The sequence below is a fragment of the Cryptomeria japonica genome, chromosome 7, assembly GCF_030272615.1.
Source record: "Cryptomeria japonica chromosome 7, Sugi_1.0, whole genome shotgun sequence".
Classification (NCBI taxonomy): Eukaryota; Viridiplantae; Streptophyta; class Pinopsida; order Cupressales; family Cupressaceae; genus Cryptomeria; species Cryptomeria japonica.
This window is the reverse complement of record NC_081411.1, coordinates 523,281,549-523,299,719: the sequence shown is the minus strand read 5'-3', so window position 1 is coordinate 523,299,719 and position 18,171 is coordinate 523,281,549.

The window sequence follows — 18,171 nt, the reverse complement described above, 5'->3', positions numbered from 1 at the left end:
GGGCTGCCACATGACTAAAATGTTTTTCTTCTTCATTCATAGCTTTTATAATCAACCTTATTACAGTTATAACATGCAACATCCCTATCTCTTAGGATAGTAAAAGCATTCTTGCTACCATAACTTGGATCTAGTCTATGCACAAGTCTACAGTTTGAAATTTTATGTCCATATGCAACTTTACCCTTAGACACTTTTCTACACTCACTTTCCTTATGTCCATAACCTTGGTGTGAATAACGATAACTAGAAAAGGGAAGATTGTACCTTACAGAGTGATTTTGCTTAATAGGTGGAGATATTGTGAATATGTTTTATCTATGTCTTCTTCCTTTGTTGTTGTTCTTGGGTTGTTTACTTGTGGAAGTCACATATTTTGATTTCTTCTTGTTCTTAGTCTTGTAAGAAGCAGCATGTTTTGGTCTTCCATACCTCCTTATTGTGTCCTTATCTCTGAGGAAGCCATCTTAATTCAGCTTACCTTTTCCTTTTGGATCAGCATTATTCTTCCTTGTACCAACAGCCTATGTCTTCATACTTTCAGCAGTAGTAGTCAATTATGTTTTCTTTCTTGGAGCATTCTTGGTAGTGAAGGTTTGTCCATGACCATTCAAGCTAAAAGTTACAAATTGTATTTCCTCTTTTGATGACCCCATACTAGTAGAGCATTCACTAGCTTTAAATCCTAATCCAGTAGAATCCTTATTTTACTTTTGCTTACTTAGCATATCATTTATTGCATTCATGTTGCTCTCACACTTCATCCTCAACTTGATTTCTTCCTTCCATGTCTCAACCTCTTTCCTTAGAGTTACAACTTCCTCTTTTATCTTTTGATATTCTTTTTCTTTTGCATCATTTTTTTATTTCAATACCTCACTAATCCTCTTAGCTTCTTCCAACTAAGTTGTTAGTGTACTGATAATCTTATTGGACTCTTCAAGGCTTTTGCTTAGCTGATCATGTTCCTTTAAGGTTGACTTCTTTTATTTCTTGTATTCTATCCTTACATTGTCTAATTCTTTAAGGGCGCACACTAATTCACCTTCAAGATTCACCTCAGCATCAACATCCTCTTCACCTTCTTCATTATTGTCAAATAAGTCATGCTTACTAAAATGTGATTCAATGTCAAACTTTGGTGTTCTCTCTTCATTTTGGATCTCTTGTGCCATGAATAGATGAGTTTCCTTTTCATCTATATTGCAGCTACTAACTGTTCTACTTTTATCATTTGTACATTTACCAAATCCTCTCATCATCTTCCTTACAAGATTTGATTTAGTTGTACTGGGTACTTTTCCATAGATTTTCTTCAACTTGTCCCATATATCCTTTGCAGACTTAAAGTTCTTAACTTTCAAGGACTTTGTATTAGGCAGCCCACTAGCAATAGCTTTCTTAGCTTCAGTATTGCACTCATATTTCCTTTTAGCATCAGGATTAGTAGGAGGAGTAGCAGGAACCCATTGGTTGAAAATTTTGTAACCTATGAACTTATCACAATTGTAGATTCAAATGCAGCAACATGGGATAAAATCCCTCCTATTCTTCTGAGGGGAGGCTCCCCCTTTTAATTTTTTATTCTAATTTATGACATAACTTTAAATTTCTAATCTGAGCATGTGTGGTATGTCATCCTATCTTCTTATTTTCAAGATAGATGTTATTATTTTCCTCTTATTTCAAGAAAGAATTTACATCGTAGAGCGGTCAAAAATTTACAATCTTCACATTACAATTTAAATCTTGAAAGAAAGAATGAGAAAAATGATAGATAAGGAAAGAAGAAAAGTTTCTATGAAGGGCCAAAATTCCTCTGTTGCTTCTTCAGGATAGGAAAGAGTGCTCAATCCCAAAGACTTGAAGTCATTTCTCTCCTTGTTGGACGTTGTTGCTGCTAGGATATGTTGTTATCATTGATGTCAACATATTCCTGTGATTTATTGCTCTGATAGATGCAGATTAGTTTATTGGGATCATGGTTCGCTGTATGGAGTATTTCTAGTATCATTATATCTTTTGGTATTGGTTTCAGTGATTCAAAAACTTAATTGATCATATCATATGATCCGGTTTGTAGTTTGGTTTTCTGATCAGTGCTTTGCAGAGTTTGACATTTCCTCTGATATATTCAAGTGTGATTAGATCTTGAGTTGAGATTTTTGGAGATTTATTTGGATGTTCATGTGAATCTTCATTTCAGATGGTTCATGATTTGGTGCTCTACGACTTATCTTTCTTCGTGACAATTGCTTCTATTTAAGTGTGCTTGAGTTTCAGATGTTGATCAATTAAGATTTGATAAGTGGTGTTGGTGCATCTATTACTGATGATTCTAATGTTCTTTCTCATGTTTCCTAATTATGTCCTATTTTTTGTGATGACCTCCATTGACCATTGTGCAATTTTTTTATGATTTTCATGATCTGGTGGTATTCTTCATGTTATGTGGTATTCTTGGTGGTGTACCATGTTGCGGTGGATCTTAGGATGATTTCCGGTGGTGTTGTGTGTTTGAGTATTTGATATAGCTCTATCTTATATCATGTATATCATTATATTGGTCTGATGGTCGATCTTTGTATTGTGTGATGTAATTTTGTAATTGTGAGTTGAGGGTTTGGCCAACCTTGTAGTCAAGACTGATGAATTGTATAAATGGGTGTAATAGTCATGTAGTTTAGGTATCGCGGTTGAGTCTGCATTATCAAAGAGTGGTATATGTGGTGATTAAGTGAATTCATCTTTTGGTGTGGTGTATTGAGAAGAGATTGAGGTAGAGAAGAAAAATGTGCTTAACCAGAACTGTCATCGGGAATTAGCAAATGTTATTATTGTAGTTCATTTCTTCTGGATTGTAGTTTGAATCTTGTTGTAAGTCAATGATACTTCCCTGAGGGTTGTAGCCTTTCGGGTTATTGTATCTTGAGTTGTGATCTCTAGGCAGTGTGCCTGAATGTTGTTTCATTCCCCATTGTAATTATTCACATACTACTGTAGAGTATCATCTTATTGTGTGTAGGTTCCCACCGTGGTTTTTCCCTTAACCGTGTTATCCACGTCAAAACCTTGGTGTTGTGTGTTGTGTTGTCAATTTTCTTATCTTTGTTGTTGCTTCAGTTTATCAGATTTCTATGTGTGGTTAATATTGTATATCTGGTGAAAACTGATTCACCTCCCCCCTCTCTGTTTTCTTTCATTGTTGTTGCCAACAATTGGTATTAGAGCTAGATCCTCTAGAAGAAGCTTAACCGCTTGAGGAGATCCGGGATGGCAACTGGACTTGTCATCTTTAAGAAGGAGAGTCTAAGATTTGATGGAAGTAACTATGCTATATGGAAGAACCAGATGGAAGTGCACTTGATATGTCTTGGAGAGGATTACTGGAAGATTACAAAGGATGCCTATTTCGTTCCTCAAAATGGACTGGTTGTTGTTGTTGAGATCAAGGATGATAAAAATAACATTAGAGCTAAGGAAGCATTGTTGAGTACCCTGATAGATTCAGAGATGACTAATGTGATGAGACTTTAGACTGCACATGAGATCTGGGAAAAGCTTGAGACCCTATATGAAGGAGATAAACAAGTCAAAGTTGCTAAGTTGCAGAGTTTGAAAGGGTAGTATGAGATGTTGAAGATGGGAGAATATGAGAACATAAACACCTTTATGGCTAAGGTAAATGAACTTGTCCTAGGTATCAGATGTGCCAGTGGAACTCTTGAAGAAGATGAAATTATTACTAACGTGTTGAGATCATTGCCTCCTACTTACAAACATAAGGTAGCTTCTATTGATGAGATTCGAAGTGTAACTACTAAGACAAGGGATATGTTGGTTGGAAATTTTGTTGCATTTGAACTGAGCAAGTTTGGTGAATCACATGGAAAGTCTGAGACAGCATTTAAAGCATCTGTATTCAGGACGCAGAAGTATGCTCCTGATGAATGCAGAATATCCAGATATGAAAGAGATAGAAGAGAGATGGAGGACCAAGAAAGAGAATTGGATGAGCATGAAGCATTGATTGCCCGAATATTGCCTAAGGGAGCTAGTAAGTATGATGGAAAATTGCCTCTGAAATGTTTCTCTTGCAATAAGATATGACATTTCACTTCTAAATGTCTAGAAGAAATGACTAAATATGATAGGCATGATAAATTTGATAAGCATGACAAGTATGATAGATATGAGAAGCATGAAAAGTATGATAAGCCTTACAAGTCTAACCGGAAATATAAGCATCAGAAGAATTGTTATTATATTGTTGATGAAGGTAATGCAGATGAAGAATCAGAAGGAGATAAAGTTGTGTTTATTGCTATTAAAGAAGATGTGTCGGTACCTATTGATTCCACAAGCTGCACTATTGAGGAGAAAGCTTTAGCTGCTAAAGTTGAAAAGAAAGATGAATGGGAGATTGACAGTGGTTGTGCACATCATATGACCGGTAATTAAAGAAAATTTGTGAGTATGGAGAGGTGTGATGGTGGAATAGTAATATTTGGAGATGACAAAACCTATGTGATCCATGATAGAGGTTGTATTTCCTTTGATGGTAAGCATAATACTAATGATGTCTTGTATGTTGAAGGTTTGAAGTATAATCTTTCAAGTGTTGGACAGATGGTTGACAAAGGTTATGATTTACAATTCAAGAATGGAAAATACAAGATCATAAATGCCTTCGACATGGAGATTGCATCTGGAACCAAGACTGAAGGTAATATCTTTCATTTGAATGCTGGTGAGAAAAGTTGCTTGATTGCTCATATTGATGAAAGTTGGTTGTGGCATAGGAGAATGTGTCATGTTAATTTTTGCTCAATGATTAAGATCAATTCTATACAAGTGTTAGAGATTTGCCTAAAATTGTTAAGCAAGTTAATCCGGTATGTAAAGAATGTCAATAGGGTAAGCAAACAAGAATTTATTTCAAGAGTAAGCAATATACATCTAATGGATTGCTAAATCTTGTGCATACTAGCCTATCTGGACCTACAAACATCAGAAGTGTGCAAGGTGACAAATATTTCATGTTACTGATAGATGATTATTCCAAAATGATGTGAGTTGTCTTCTTGAAGGAAAAATCAAAAGAATTGGACATATTCAAGATATTCAAAGAAAAGGTTGAGACTGAGACCAAACTGAAGGTGAAATGTCTAAGATCTGACAGAGGAGGATAACTTCATTCCGGTGAGTTTTATTCATTATGTGAGAAGCATGGGATTAGAAGACAACTATCGGCTCCTAGAACCCCATAGAAGCATGGATTTGTTGAAAAGAAGAACAGAACTATCTTGGATGTTGCAAGGACTATGTTGATTGAAGGGAATGTTTCAAAGATCTATTGGGGAGAATTTGTTAGCACTGTTGTTTACACATTCAACCGAGTGCATATAAAAGGTGATACTGGTAGGACTCCTTATGAGCTATGATTTGGTCATGTTCCTACTGTGATATATTTCAGAATATTTGGAAGCAAGTGTTATATCAAGAGATATGAGGATATAGGATAGTTTGATGCAAGAAGTGATGAAGGAATTTTCTTTGAATATTCAACAAAGAGAAAATCCTACCATTGCTACAATAAGAGACTGAGAAAGATATTGGAAAGTGCAAATGTGAAAGTTGATGAGAACTGTGGAAAAGAAATCAGAGCATGTGGATATGATGATGGTCAACATGTTTTTATAACACTTATTTAGACTGAGGAATTGAAGAAGAATGATTCGGTAGAGACTGTTAACCCAGATGTTTTTGTCATCGGTGGAGAAGTGTGGGAGCCTAAAAATCATAATAATCAGAAGACTATGAGGTATGTAAGATTGAATCATTCTGAAAATAAGATTATTCGTGATAAAAAAATAAAGGTGTTTGCTGAAGAGGTGTGTTTGATTTCTAAAATTGAACCTAAAGATGTTGAGGCTTGCAAAGATGAAAATTGGATAAGAGTTATGGAAGAAGAATTGAATCATATTGAAAAGAATAACACATGATAACTTGTGCCTAGACCTAAAGATAAGAATGTGATTGGTACTAAATGGGTATTCAAGAACAAATTGAATGAAGTCGGTGAAGTTGTTAGAAATAAAGCAAGACTGGTATGCAAAGGATATTCACATAAAGAAGGGATTGATTATGAGGAGAGTTTTTCTCTGGTAGCTAGACATGAAGTTGTTAGACTGTTGCGTATAAGGATTTGAAGGTATATCAGATGGATGTCAAGTCAGCTTTTCTGAATGGTTATCTTGAGGAAGAAGTCTACATTGAGCAACCTAATGGATTTTCATTATCAGATGATGGAGACATGGTATAGAAATTGAAGAAAGCTCTTTATGGATTGAAACAAGCCCCTGGAGCCTAGTATGCTAGATTGGATAAGTACTTGTTGAAATTAGGATTTGATAAAGGTACTATTGATAGTAATCTATATTTCAAGATTGAGAATGATAACATCTTAATTGTTGAAATTTTTGTTGATGACATTATCTTTGGAGGAGATGATAACTTGAGTATGAAGTTTGTCAGTGATATGCAGAAAGAATTTGAGATGTCGATGATAGGAGAGATGGATTTTTTCTTAGGTTTGCAGATTTCATAGACTAGAAAAGGTATTTTTATATCTCAAACTAAATATGTGAAGGAATTACTGAAGAAGTTTGGATTAGAAGACTCTAAACCGGTTGGAACTCCTATGGTGACTGGCTGTAAATTATCTCAAAATGATGAATCCTCGAAAGCTAATCAGACCTTGTACAGATCTATGGTTGGTGCACAGATATATCTGACTCACACTAGACCTAACATTATGCATGATGTGTACATGGGTGCTAGATATCAATCTGATCCGAAAGAGATTCATGTCACTGTTGTAAAGAGGATATTCAGATACTTGAAAGGAACTGTGGATTATGGTTTGTGGTATCCAAGGAATGATGATTTCATGTTATGTGCTTACACTGATGCTAATTGGGTTGGTGATGTTTATGACCGGAAGAGTACCTCCAATGGTGCATTATTTTCAAGTAAGAAATTGGTTTCATGGGCTAGTAAGAAACAAGATTCAGTTTCCTTATCTACTATTGAAAATGAATGCATTGTTGCTGCTAGTAACTGCACTCTAGTAGTTTGGATGAAATAAATGTTGAAGGATATTAAATTTATCTATGATGAGCCTATTGTCATATATTGTGATAACTCTAGTGCTATTAATATGTCAAAGATTCTGGTGCAACATTCAAAGACTAAACATGTATCAATCAAATATCATTTCGTGAGAGAAAAAGTCAGTGAAGAGGAAGTGAAGATAAAGTATGTGTCTACAAAGGAACAAATTGCTGATATTTTCACTAAGCCTTTTCCTACAAATACATTTGTCTATTTGAGAGACAAGTTAGGGGTATCCACCCCACCTAACGGGAACTAGATGCATTGAGTTGCATCAATCCGTTGGACTTCACAGTCTTATCTTTTTGTCTGGATTGATGAGTTGGTGCTACTACTCTACTGGAGTAGTCAGTGTGTTTAAGGGGGAGATAATCATGATTTCTTTATTTAAAAGGGAAAGTTTTGTTTTCTTTTTTTAGAATCTTTAGCCTTGTTGTCAAAGCAAGAGAGAAGCATGTAAAAAATTATTTTTTCTGTTTAATCTTAGGGGGAGTCTATTGGAGATATTTTCTTTCTTTTCATTGATTGTTTTTCACATACATATGTTGCCATCAATGCCAAACAAGGAGATTGTTGGACATTGATGCTACTGGGATATGTTGTTGTCATTGATGTCAACATATTCCTGTGATTTATTACTCTGGTGGATGCAGATTTGTTTAGTGGGATCATGGTTTGATGTATGGAGTATTTCTAGTATCATTATATCTTTTTGTATTGTTTTCAGTGATCTGAAATCTTAATTGATCATATCATATGATCCAGTTTGCAGTTTGGTTTTCTGATCAGTGCTTTGAAAAGTTTGGTATTTCCTCTGGTATATTTTGGTGTGATCAGATCTTGAGCTGATATTTTTGAGAGATTGTTTTGTATGTTCATGTGTATCTTCATTTCAAATGGTTTGTGATTTGGTACTCTGCAAGTTATCTTTCTTTGTGACAGTTTCTGCTATTTAAGTGTTCTTGAGTTTCAGATGTTGATCAATGAAGATTTGATAAGTGGTGTTGGTGCAGCTATTACTGATGATTATAATATGCTTTCTCATGTTTCCTAATTATTTTTTATTTGTTGTGATGATCCGTATTGATCGTCATGTGATTTTTTGGTGATTTTCATGATCCGGTGATATTCTTCATGTTATGTGGTATTCTTGGTCATGTAGCATGTTGTAGTGGATCTTGGCGTGATTTCCGATGGTGTTGTGTGTTTGATAATTTTCTTTAGGTCCATGTTATATCATGTATATCATTATATTGGTCTGGTGGTTGATCTTTGCATCGTGTGATGTAATTTTGTAATTGTGAGTCGAGGGTTTGGTCGACCTTGTAGTCAAGGTTGATGAATTGTATAAATGGGTGTAATATTCATGTAATTTAGGTATCATGGTTGTGTTTGAATTATTATAGAATGGTATATGTGGTACTTAAGAAAATTCATCTTTTGGTGTGGTGTATTGAGTAGAGATTGTTGTAGAGCAGACAAATATGCTTAACTGAAACTGTCATCGGGCATTAGCAGATTCTATTATTGTAGTTCATTTCTTTTGGATTGTAGTTTGAATCTTGTTGTAAGTCAGTGAGACTTCCCTAAGGGTTTTAGCCTTCCGGGTTATTGTATCTTGAGCTATGAGCTCTAGGAAGTGTGCATGAATGTTGGTGCATTCCCCATTGTAATTATTTTCACATACTACTGCAGAGTATCATCTTATTGTTGGTAGCTTCCCACCATGGTTTTTCCCTTAACCAAGTTTTCAACATCAAATCTTGGTATTGTTTATTGTGTTTTCAATTTTCTTATCTTTGTTGTTGTTGCAGTTTATCAGATTTGTATTTGTGGTTAAGTTTGTAGGTCCGGTGAAAACTGATTCCCCGCCTCTCAGTTTTCTTTCATTGTTGTTGCCAACACTCCTATCAACATTTATTTTGATAATATCTTTTGTAACCCAAGGTTTTAACCAATAAACCAAAATAAAGCACAAATTCTTCAAAGGGGTTTATGATTATGTTGATTTTAACAATTTTATAAAAATAATGATAAAAGCACAAAGTCTTCTAATCACAATCTTCGTTTCCAAGATAATGCAATAAAGCACAAAGTCTCTGTAACACCACTTCAATATATATTGACTAAATTCAATTGAAAAAATATCAATATATAGCACAAAGTCTACACACTGGTATAAAGTTCACCAATTCCTATGTTAATAAGAATAGTCAACATATGACACAAAGTTCATATATCAACTGCCTCTATACTTTATCAAGATTCATAACTTTCCTTCACTTGAATATAATAAGAATCTATAAAAAAAGTGACATAAGAACACTCTCATCACAAATAACAAATGAATCCAACACGAAGTCTGGATGCCAAGAGTTTCTTCTTATTTCTTCAAGTTGCAAAATCACAAAAAATGAACACAAAGTTTCACTTCTTAGGTTTTCAGTTTGGTAGAGTTTTGGCATATGCTAAAAGATAATAGATATGCATTACAAAGAGAAACCTCATATATAGAGAGAAGAGGTTCTAAGAAAATCTAGGAAAAACTATGACTAATTCAAAGAAGAGTCCTAATTGACTTTTTACTCATGCATCTCCTACATACAAAAACTAAATATAGAAATGACACATCAAGTGTCAATGTTTTATTCAAAATAACATCTAATATGAAAATTTATTGTGTCACAAGACACTCCATTCTAATCTTGTTTCATTAAATCCTCATTTTTTTGCAAAATTGCTTTCATCTTCTCCTGATCAGGCCCTTTGGTGTGACTTGTGATGACCTTGACCCGGGTGATAGAATCTTCAAGGCTCGTGTAACATTTCTTGTGCTTCTTAAGAAGAGAGACTAAATTATGCAGATTCATCTGGATATCAATCAGCTTATCAATGGAGGAGAGAAATAAGACTTGACTATCAACCTCTTCACCAATTAGAAAACTGAACTCCTTCACAATAGCATCCTTGATAAAGGATTCTGACTTTCATCAAGGAAATTACAAGGAAGAGCCGATATTTTCTCAATAATGTCCTTACCCTTATCATTACTTTCCTTTTGGGCTTTCCTCAAATCCTTGATAAGTGTCTCAAGGGTATTCATTTGATGTTCTTAAATTTCCCTTTGTTCAATGTACATTCTCCTTGAGAGAATCACACCATTATCAACAAGAACGTCTAACTGAAAATATTTTAACTTCAACCAAGCATCGAAGTCTTTTTCATATGTTTCTAACTTAATTGAAAATAAATTTAAAGTATTTTCAATTTCAACTTTTATTTCCTCTAATCCACTTACCAAAGTAACAGTTGAACATAAGAGATGAGGCCCTTGACTCAAAAGCCTATACATCCATTCTCCCACTGTTCTCCCACGAGAGCTTGTCTATTCAACTTGTTTCACAAACTGTGCATCCATTGAAGAAGTGATGGGCTCAATTACCTTACAGGACTTGGTAATTTTGATTAAAACCTATGTCAATTGTTCAACCTATTTCTTCAGTTTGTCCTTCTTCACCTTCTCCTCATTGTACATTGTCATGAGATGTCAAAAAAAAGATTCGGTATCCTCAATTGTACCCTTATGTGTTTGCTTACCTAGCTCAATCCTCTTGATTACATAATCAGAAGGCTATACTTTGTCAAGATCTGTTTCTAGAGGAGGAATAGCCATCTCCACATACTTATTCTCACCCTAACCCTAGAAAGAGTTTTGTCCTTTTTCTCACCCTTAGGCTTGACAGGTATCAATTGATTGAAATCAAAGTCACCAAGTGAAACAAATTGTTTTTTTCATTTGGGAGTATTTGATACTAACCAAGGGGGTAATGAGGTATCTTCATCTCCCCCAATAGTCAAAACTTGTGTTGCCAACTCTTGAGATTGAATACTGGTAGTAACAATAGGTGGAGTTGAGGTGACAACAACAGGTGGATTAGAGACAATGGGAGCCTGAGGGGGAACTTGGGTCTCCATCATAAAATTAGCAAATTCTTCTAACATAGAAGAAGTGACTTTTGACAAATTAGGGAGAAATATAGTGTCCAAATTTTCATGAGGTGTATCCAAGGTAAATTGACTTGTAGAAGTGGAAGGAATATTATGAACCAAAGGAGCTTGAGATGGTATCGATACGATAGAAACCAAAGGAACAGTGTCAACAATAGAAACTAGAAGAGTAATTGGAACATCACCTGATGTAGAAGGACTACCTTCACACATCTCTTGAGACTCAGAAGTACTTGGGAGTTAAGGTATACCCTCCTTATCAAAATCTCATTCAACTTACTCTTTTTCATTAGCTGGTTCAGGTTCTTCTTGAAGTAATTCTTCATTTTCTTCCTCTTCAGCATCACCAGCTTGAGTCTCTTGATTTGAAGACTTGCCTTGAGATTTTCCTTTTCCAACAGTAAATTTGAACTTAGGACCCTTATAAGCTATAGAACATTGTCTATTCTTGGTCATGAGCTCAAAAATTTTCCCTTTAGGTCCTGCATCTTCTTATTCAAAAGATTCAGCCTGAAAGGATTTTAATTGAACACCATGTATATTCAACCAAATAGTAGTGTTGTCAACAATTCTTTGAAATCTAGGCCTCACAAAAGTGTTCTCCTTCTTAGACCATTGAATGAGAGGCATAGGTAATCAAACAATATTATCTTTCTCATGCACAAGATGAAGAATGTCTCCATCTTCTTCAAGATCCTTTGGAACATCAGCGAGATCAAAAATCTCAATATGCTCTACAGTGAGATGACAATAATCCATTCTTTGGATATCCTCCTCTATTCGGCAATATATTCACACATCTTCAATTCGGTGCACATGGGTGTAATCTTTCTTAATCTTATTCTTGATGCCTCAATAGTCAAAATACATTCTGGCTTTGAAGAATCTCATGGTTACCCTCCTCATCTCTTTTTCCATAGCATTGGCCTTGTAAATAGAGTTAATGGAGTATCTCCCTATGAAAATAGAGAATTTAAGGCTTGTCTTATGTGCTCCTAATTGACACTCGTGAATGGAAATCATTTGGCGGGCCATTTCTATAAGAATAATCTTATCAAATGGATAACTTGGTAGCATGAAAGGTTGTCTACCAAAACAACCAATTCTGATATAATTGAATGTAGGAAACTACGAGAAAATGCAACCATACTCACTTACAACATTCCAAGCTTCATCTGACACTCTCTTGTTCTAGAGATCTTTGTCAAACAAACACATGTAATGAGCAAAGAAAGTGTCATTAACCCTTTTGAATTGAAAAATACTTTCCTTGAGATTCAACTAAGTAAAGTATTCATAAATAGGAACTTTGCTCCTATCTCCTATGGTAGACAATCTTGGAAAATGCCTCATAGAGACAGCTGCATAGACCAAATAATAAGTCATGTAGAATTTCAAGGTGGTGGGAACCTTGGTCAATTGCTCACATAGGGCATCTGCAATCTATTTACCTCAATAAATATTCTTCTTATTATGCATGATGATATGAATGTACTAATACATCCATTTGTGATAAGTATTTGACGTCAAGCGACCCTTTACTCTGCTAAGAAGAGTGATGAGATCATTAACTTCCTCAATGAATTCACTGCCGGGAAGAGTCCCAAGCCATCTTCAGATTGTAGGCCTAGGAGTATTCAACCAATTATCATTCATGCTCCTTTGACACTTCTCTGAATGCTTATAAAAGCATGCCACCGTTGACTGCATACCAATATCTGCATATTGATCTATGGATGAACACTTGAAGATTGTGTCAAAGAAATCCTTATCAAGCTTGATGAGTGTCTTCCCCTCAAAATATTTCATTGACCTAGTGGAAGAATCATATCGATTGGCTAAAGCCAACATAAAATCTAGGTTATGTGCGGACATGGGAAAAGAGGCCACCAGATGCATCTCACTATTAATAGTAGGTTCCATTATGATATTGGCAGCTCTCTTACCCTCTTAATAAATTCTTCAAGATCAACATGACTAATCTTTGTATCCCTAATATTATCAATATTAAAAGACACGGATGGAGGAAACACTTGATAAATTTCTTTCTTTTTGAACTTCATTGATTTCTTATTGGAGGAGGGCTCTGTCATTTGCAATGAGAAAACTGCAATATGAAAATATCATCACTTGACATGATTATACATCTTAGAAAACTTTGTTTGATACAAAATAGTTTAGTGATCCATCACAAATTGATCAAAATTAATCAATTTGCAAGTGTGTGTTTTAGATACAAATCGGACTTATAAGTCTGATTTGCACTAAGTGTGAAAATCCAAGACAAATGCATATCTGACTAATAAGTCCGATTTGTATCTCATAAAAAGGTATGACAAAATATAATATAAATCGGACCTATAACTTCGATTTACATTATGGGAACAACTCATAATTAATCATACGTCTATCGAGCTTATAGGTCTGATCCACATTTAACATCAAATAACAACAGTGTCAGGTGGGGATATAACCCCGACCAACACCCCAAAAGGAAGAACGAAAATAGTAATGAAAAAGGTGCTGGGCAGGGATATAACCTCGACCGACACTATAACAAAAGAAAACCACAGGGTAAAAACAAACAATTGTCAGGTTTGTAACCCCAACCACCATCACTTATACAGTGGTGGGTGTCGGGGGTACAAACATGCCCACCACTGTTGCAAAGAAAGCCATGAAAATCATGGGGAACAAGGATATGACCTCGTCCATCGTCACATTCATAGATTGTGGTGAGGGTCAAGGTAATATTCCTACCCCACACACTGTGAACATATACGGAAAAAAACAAATGAATGGCAAGGGTGTGTGCTCGTCTCACACCATTAAAACTCACTGATAATGCAAAAATTAAATCGGACTTGTAATCTGATACATATTTTAATATGTATCGAATTTCACATTAGATTTCAAAACTAGGGCATGGGAAAATAATAAGTAAAAGCTTGAAAACTCAAGTAAATTGATACATACCAGAAAGAATAAAGGGGATTGAAATTCAAACTATCCAATCCACACAACAATCAATAATGAAAGACTAGGGCACTAATCAAAGCATAAAAGGATAAAGAGACCCATTTTAAAACAAACTCCAAAGCATTAATTACAAATTGTGCTTAATAAAATGTGTAAATAGGACCTATAAGTCCGATTTGCACACAAATTGATTACTAAGTGCAAAATCGAAGTTTAAACCCGATTTTGCACTAAAACAAGGAAGTTCATTTTTAAGTTAAAATTTCAATATTTTAACTTAAAGAGGAAAATTCAATACCGAATTAATAAAAATTTGGAAAGAAAGAGATGACCAAAAAGCCTCATTTTCTTGACTTTTAAATAAAAGAGGAGGAATTATGAAAAAATCATGGGGGTTGCCTCGTTTTCATGCAAAACAAAAATGAGGATAACAGGAATGTGTTAAGCCCAATATGGAAAGCTAATGTACTAAGAGGGGAGGGGTGAATCAGTACTTCAAATCCTTTTATCAACAATAACTTTACTGTTATGCATAAACCAAAAACTGTTGTAACATAACATAAAGCTAAAACAAATAAATAACAATCATACATGATTCACTCCATAACACATATATTTTGGTTACACAGAAACTCTTGGTTAGAGAGAAAAACTGCGGTGAGGATGGCACCCACAACTTCACTACTACAATAATAAAGATTGCTCGGTTAGAGCTACATGTTTAGCTATTTTTGATAGCTTGCCCTATTAGGAGTATCAAGATCTATTAGATCTACCTTGCTAAAGGATTTTACAACACTTAATCTAAATGCTCCACTTGGTTAAAGGCTTTACAATTTATAGACTTGGTTAGAGTCTTTTACCCTATTAAAGGTTTCTCTTACAACTTAAATATTACAATGAAATCATTACAAATATCTGCAACTTTACATCTGGAATGTTATAGCAGATTCTATGTGCTCAAATAAGATTACCTTGCTTATAGCATACCTCAGTAACCCATTAAGTAACTCAGTAAACCCTTCTGTTTACTCTGTTCTTTGACTATTCTCTGAAATCCTTCTCGGTGACCTCTGTGTCTCTGTAACAGTCATAACACTTAGTGCTTTCTCATGTACCACACATGTCTTGCTTCATACACCTCTGTATATCTTTTTATGTCACACTTTTATCCTTAATCCATGTTGTATAAATAGATCTCTTATGTCGGTGATCTGATTCATTGCTTCGATCTTACAAACATGATTTATCAAATGAATAACTATACAAAATATTTCATTGGATAAATGACCTCGAAATCATACACAATCTTTAAGTGCAATTTCCAATGTGATAACGGTTCTATGTTCCTCTATCTTGTAACATGTTTTCATATGTGTGTCCAGGTTCAATGAATCTGGTAACACGTTTCACTCAGTGTATATCAACTCGGTGTATCATCTTTGTTGCTCGGTAGACATGGAATGATACTCGGTAGACAGCTAGGTGCATACTGGGCTCTGTGACTACTTTCTTCTATAACCGACTGTTTTGTGCATACCAACTGAATATTTCGGTAGTAGTAACCGACTAGAGTATATAGAATGACTTTGGATATAAAACTAATGGCAACTTGATAAGTAGTAACAGAATGTGTATCCATTCTTACAGACATCCAAACATCACAACCGAGGGAGGACAAAGAGGTTTCCATTCTTAAACTCCAAAAGACATAGTTGGTGCCATCAAACATTGGTGTAGGGAACGACACATATATAGCCATTGTGTTCACACACCAGACTCTACCCAAGCTAGAGAAAGCTTATCTAATGGGGAACTTAGGGCTCTGATACCATTTGAAGGAACAAAAATGGACCACTGAGAGGGGGGGTGAATTAGTGGACCTTTAAAACTTGATATTAAACTATAATAGCATTGAAGTCAAAGAGAAAGAATATGAAAATGAAATTTTGTACACACATCCACATCAAATACACATAACATAGTGTGTATGAGGAAAACCCACGGTGGGGAAAAACCTCAGTGTGAAATGTTGCTAGAGTCTACAGCTCTAATCCAACCTCAAAAATAAAAGTCTGAGTACAACATTTATGGGCACCAACCCAAAGGAGCACAAACCCCCTATCTAAGAACCCACTTAGACGATATACAATGAATAAAAGTTCAATAACAATTAAGCACCTTGTTATAAATGAAATTTTGTAACTCACAATTTGTTTTTCTGCACTGGAGATTGACTTGAGTCTTTTCTGCTCACAAACTCTATCCTCTGCTCTCTAGTCTTTTCTATCAATCTCTACCCTCTACTCTTTGTCCTCTTATTTTTTGGATATTGTTGCTACTAGGATATGTTGTTGTCATTGATGTCAACATATTCCTGTGTTCTGGTGTTGCATAGAGTTGTTTTGGTGATCTAATGATTGCAATGAGTTGATCTGGTTGGTTTATCTATTTGGGATGCTGAATAAACTAGAGATACTTCATTCTTTAGTGATTCCATGATGTTGTATGGTGATTTGTTCGAGTTGTGTATTTCGGTATGAAGATTATTCTTCTGTGTTCAGTGGTTGGCAGAGTTTGGTATTTATTCCATTGTGCTCCGGTATGATCATATCTTTGGTTGAGGATTTGGGAGAATGTTTTGGATGGTCATGTGTATCTTCATTTCAAATGGTTCATGATTCGGTGCTTTGCAAGTTATCTTTCTATTCTGAATTGTTGTTGATGAGTATACTGAGTGTTAGTGTGTTGATCAATGAAGATTTGAATAAGTGGTGTTGGTGCAGCTATTGCGGATGGTTCTAATGTTATTGTTGGTGTTTCCTGATCATGTCCTATTTTTTTTGGTGGTCTGCATTGATCCTTGTGCATGGTATTGGTGATTTTGTTGATCCGGTGATATTCTCTGTATTATGTGGTATTTTTGGTGGTGTAACGTATTACGATTTATCTTGGCGATATTTCTGATGGTGATGTGTGTTTGGAGATCCGGGATGGCAACTTATGCATTCAAGAAGGAGAATTTGAGATTTGATGGAAGTAATTATACTTTTGGAAGGACCGGATGGAAATTCACTTGAAGTGTCTTGGAGATGAGTATTGGAAGATTACAAAGAATGTTTACAATGTTCCTCAAAATGGACCGGTTACTGTTGTTGAGATAAAGGATGTTGAACATAACATAAAAGCTAAGGAAGCATTGTTGAGTTCCTTGACCGATTTAGAGATGACTAATGTGATGGGTCTACAAACTTCACATGAAATTTGGAAGAAGTTAGAGACCTTGTATGAAGGAGATGCGCAAGTCAAAGTTGCTAAGTTACAGAGTTTGAAAGGAAAGTATGAAGCCTCGAAGATGGGAGAAGATGAGAATATAACATCCTTTATGGATAAGGTGAATGAGCTTGTTATGAATATCAGATGTGTTTGTGGAACCCTTGAAGGACATGAGATTGTTGCTAAGGTGTTGATATCATTTCCTCCTTATAAACATAAAGCAGTTGCTATTTATGAAATCCGGAGTGTGACGATTGTGACTAGGGACATATTGGTTGGGAAGCTTGTTGCATTTGAGTTAAGTGAATTTGGAGAATAACATGGAAAATCTGAGAGTACATTTAAAGCCTTTGTATCTAGGAAGCAGAAGTATGATCTGGGAGAGAGTTCATATTGGGTATCCAGATATGAAAGAGAAAAAAGAGAGATGGAAGAGAAAGAAAGAGAATTGGATGAGCTTAAAGCCCTCATTTTCTGGAGATTTCCTAAGGGAGCCAATAAGTATGATGGAAAGTTACCTTTGAAATGTTTCTCTTATAATAAGATAGGACATTTTTCTTCTAGGTGCCCTAAGAGAATGTCTAGATATGATAAGCATGAAAGGCATGATAGATCTAATAAGTATGATAGATATGAGAAGCATGAAAAGAATGATAAGCCCTATAAGCCTAACCAGAATTTATGATATTAGAAAAGGTTCTATTATGTTGCTGATGAAGGTGTGACAGATGA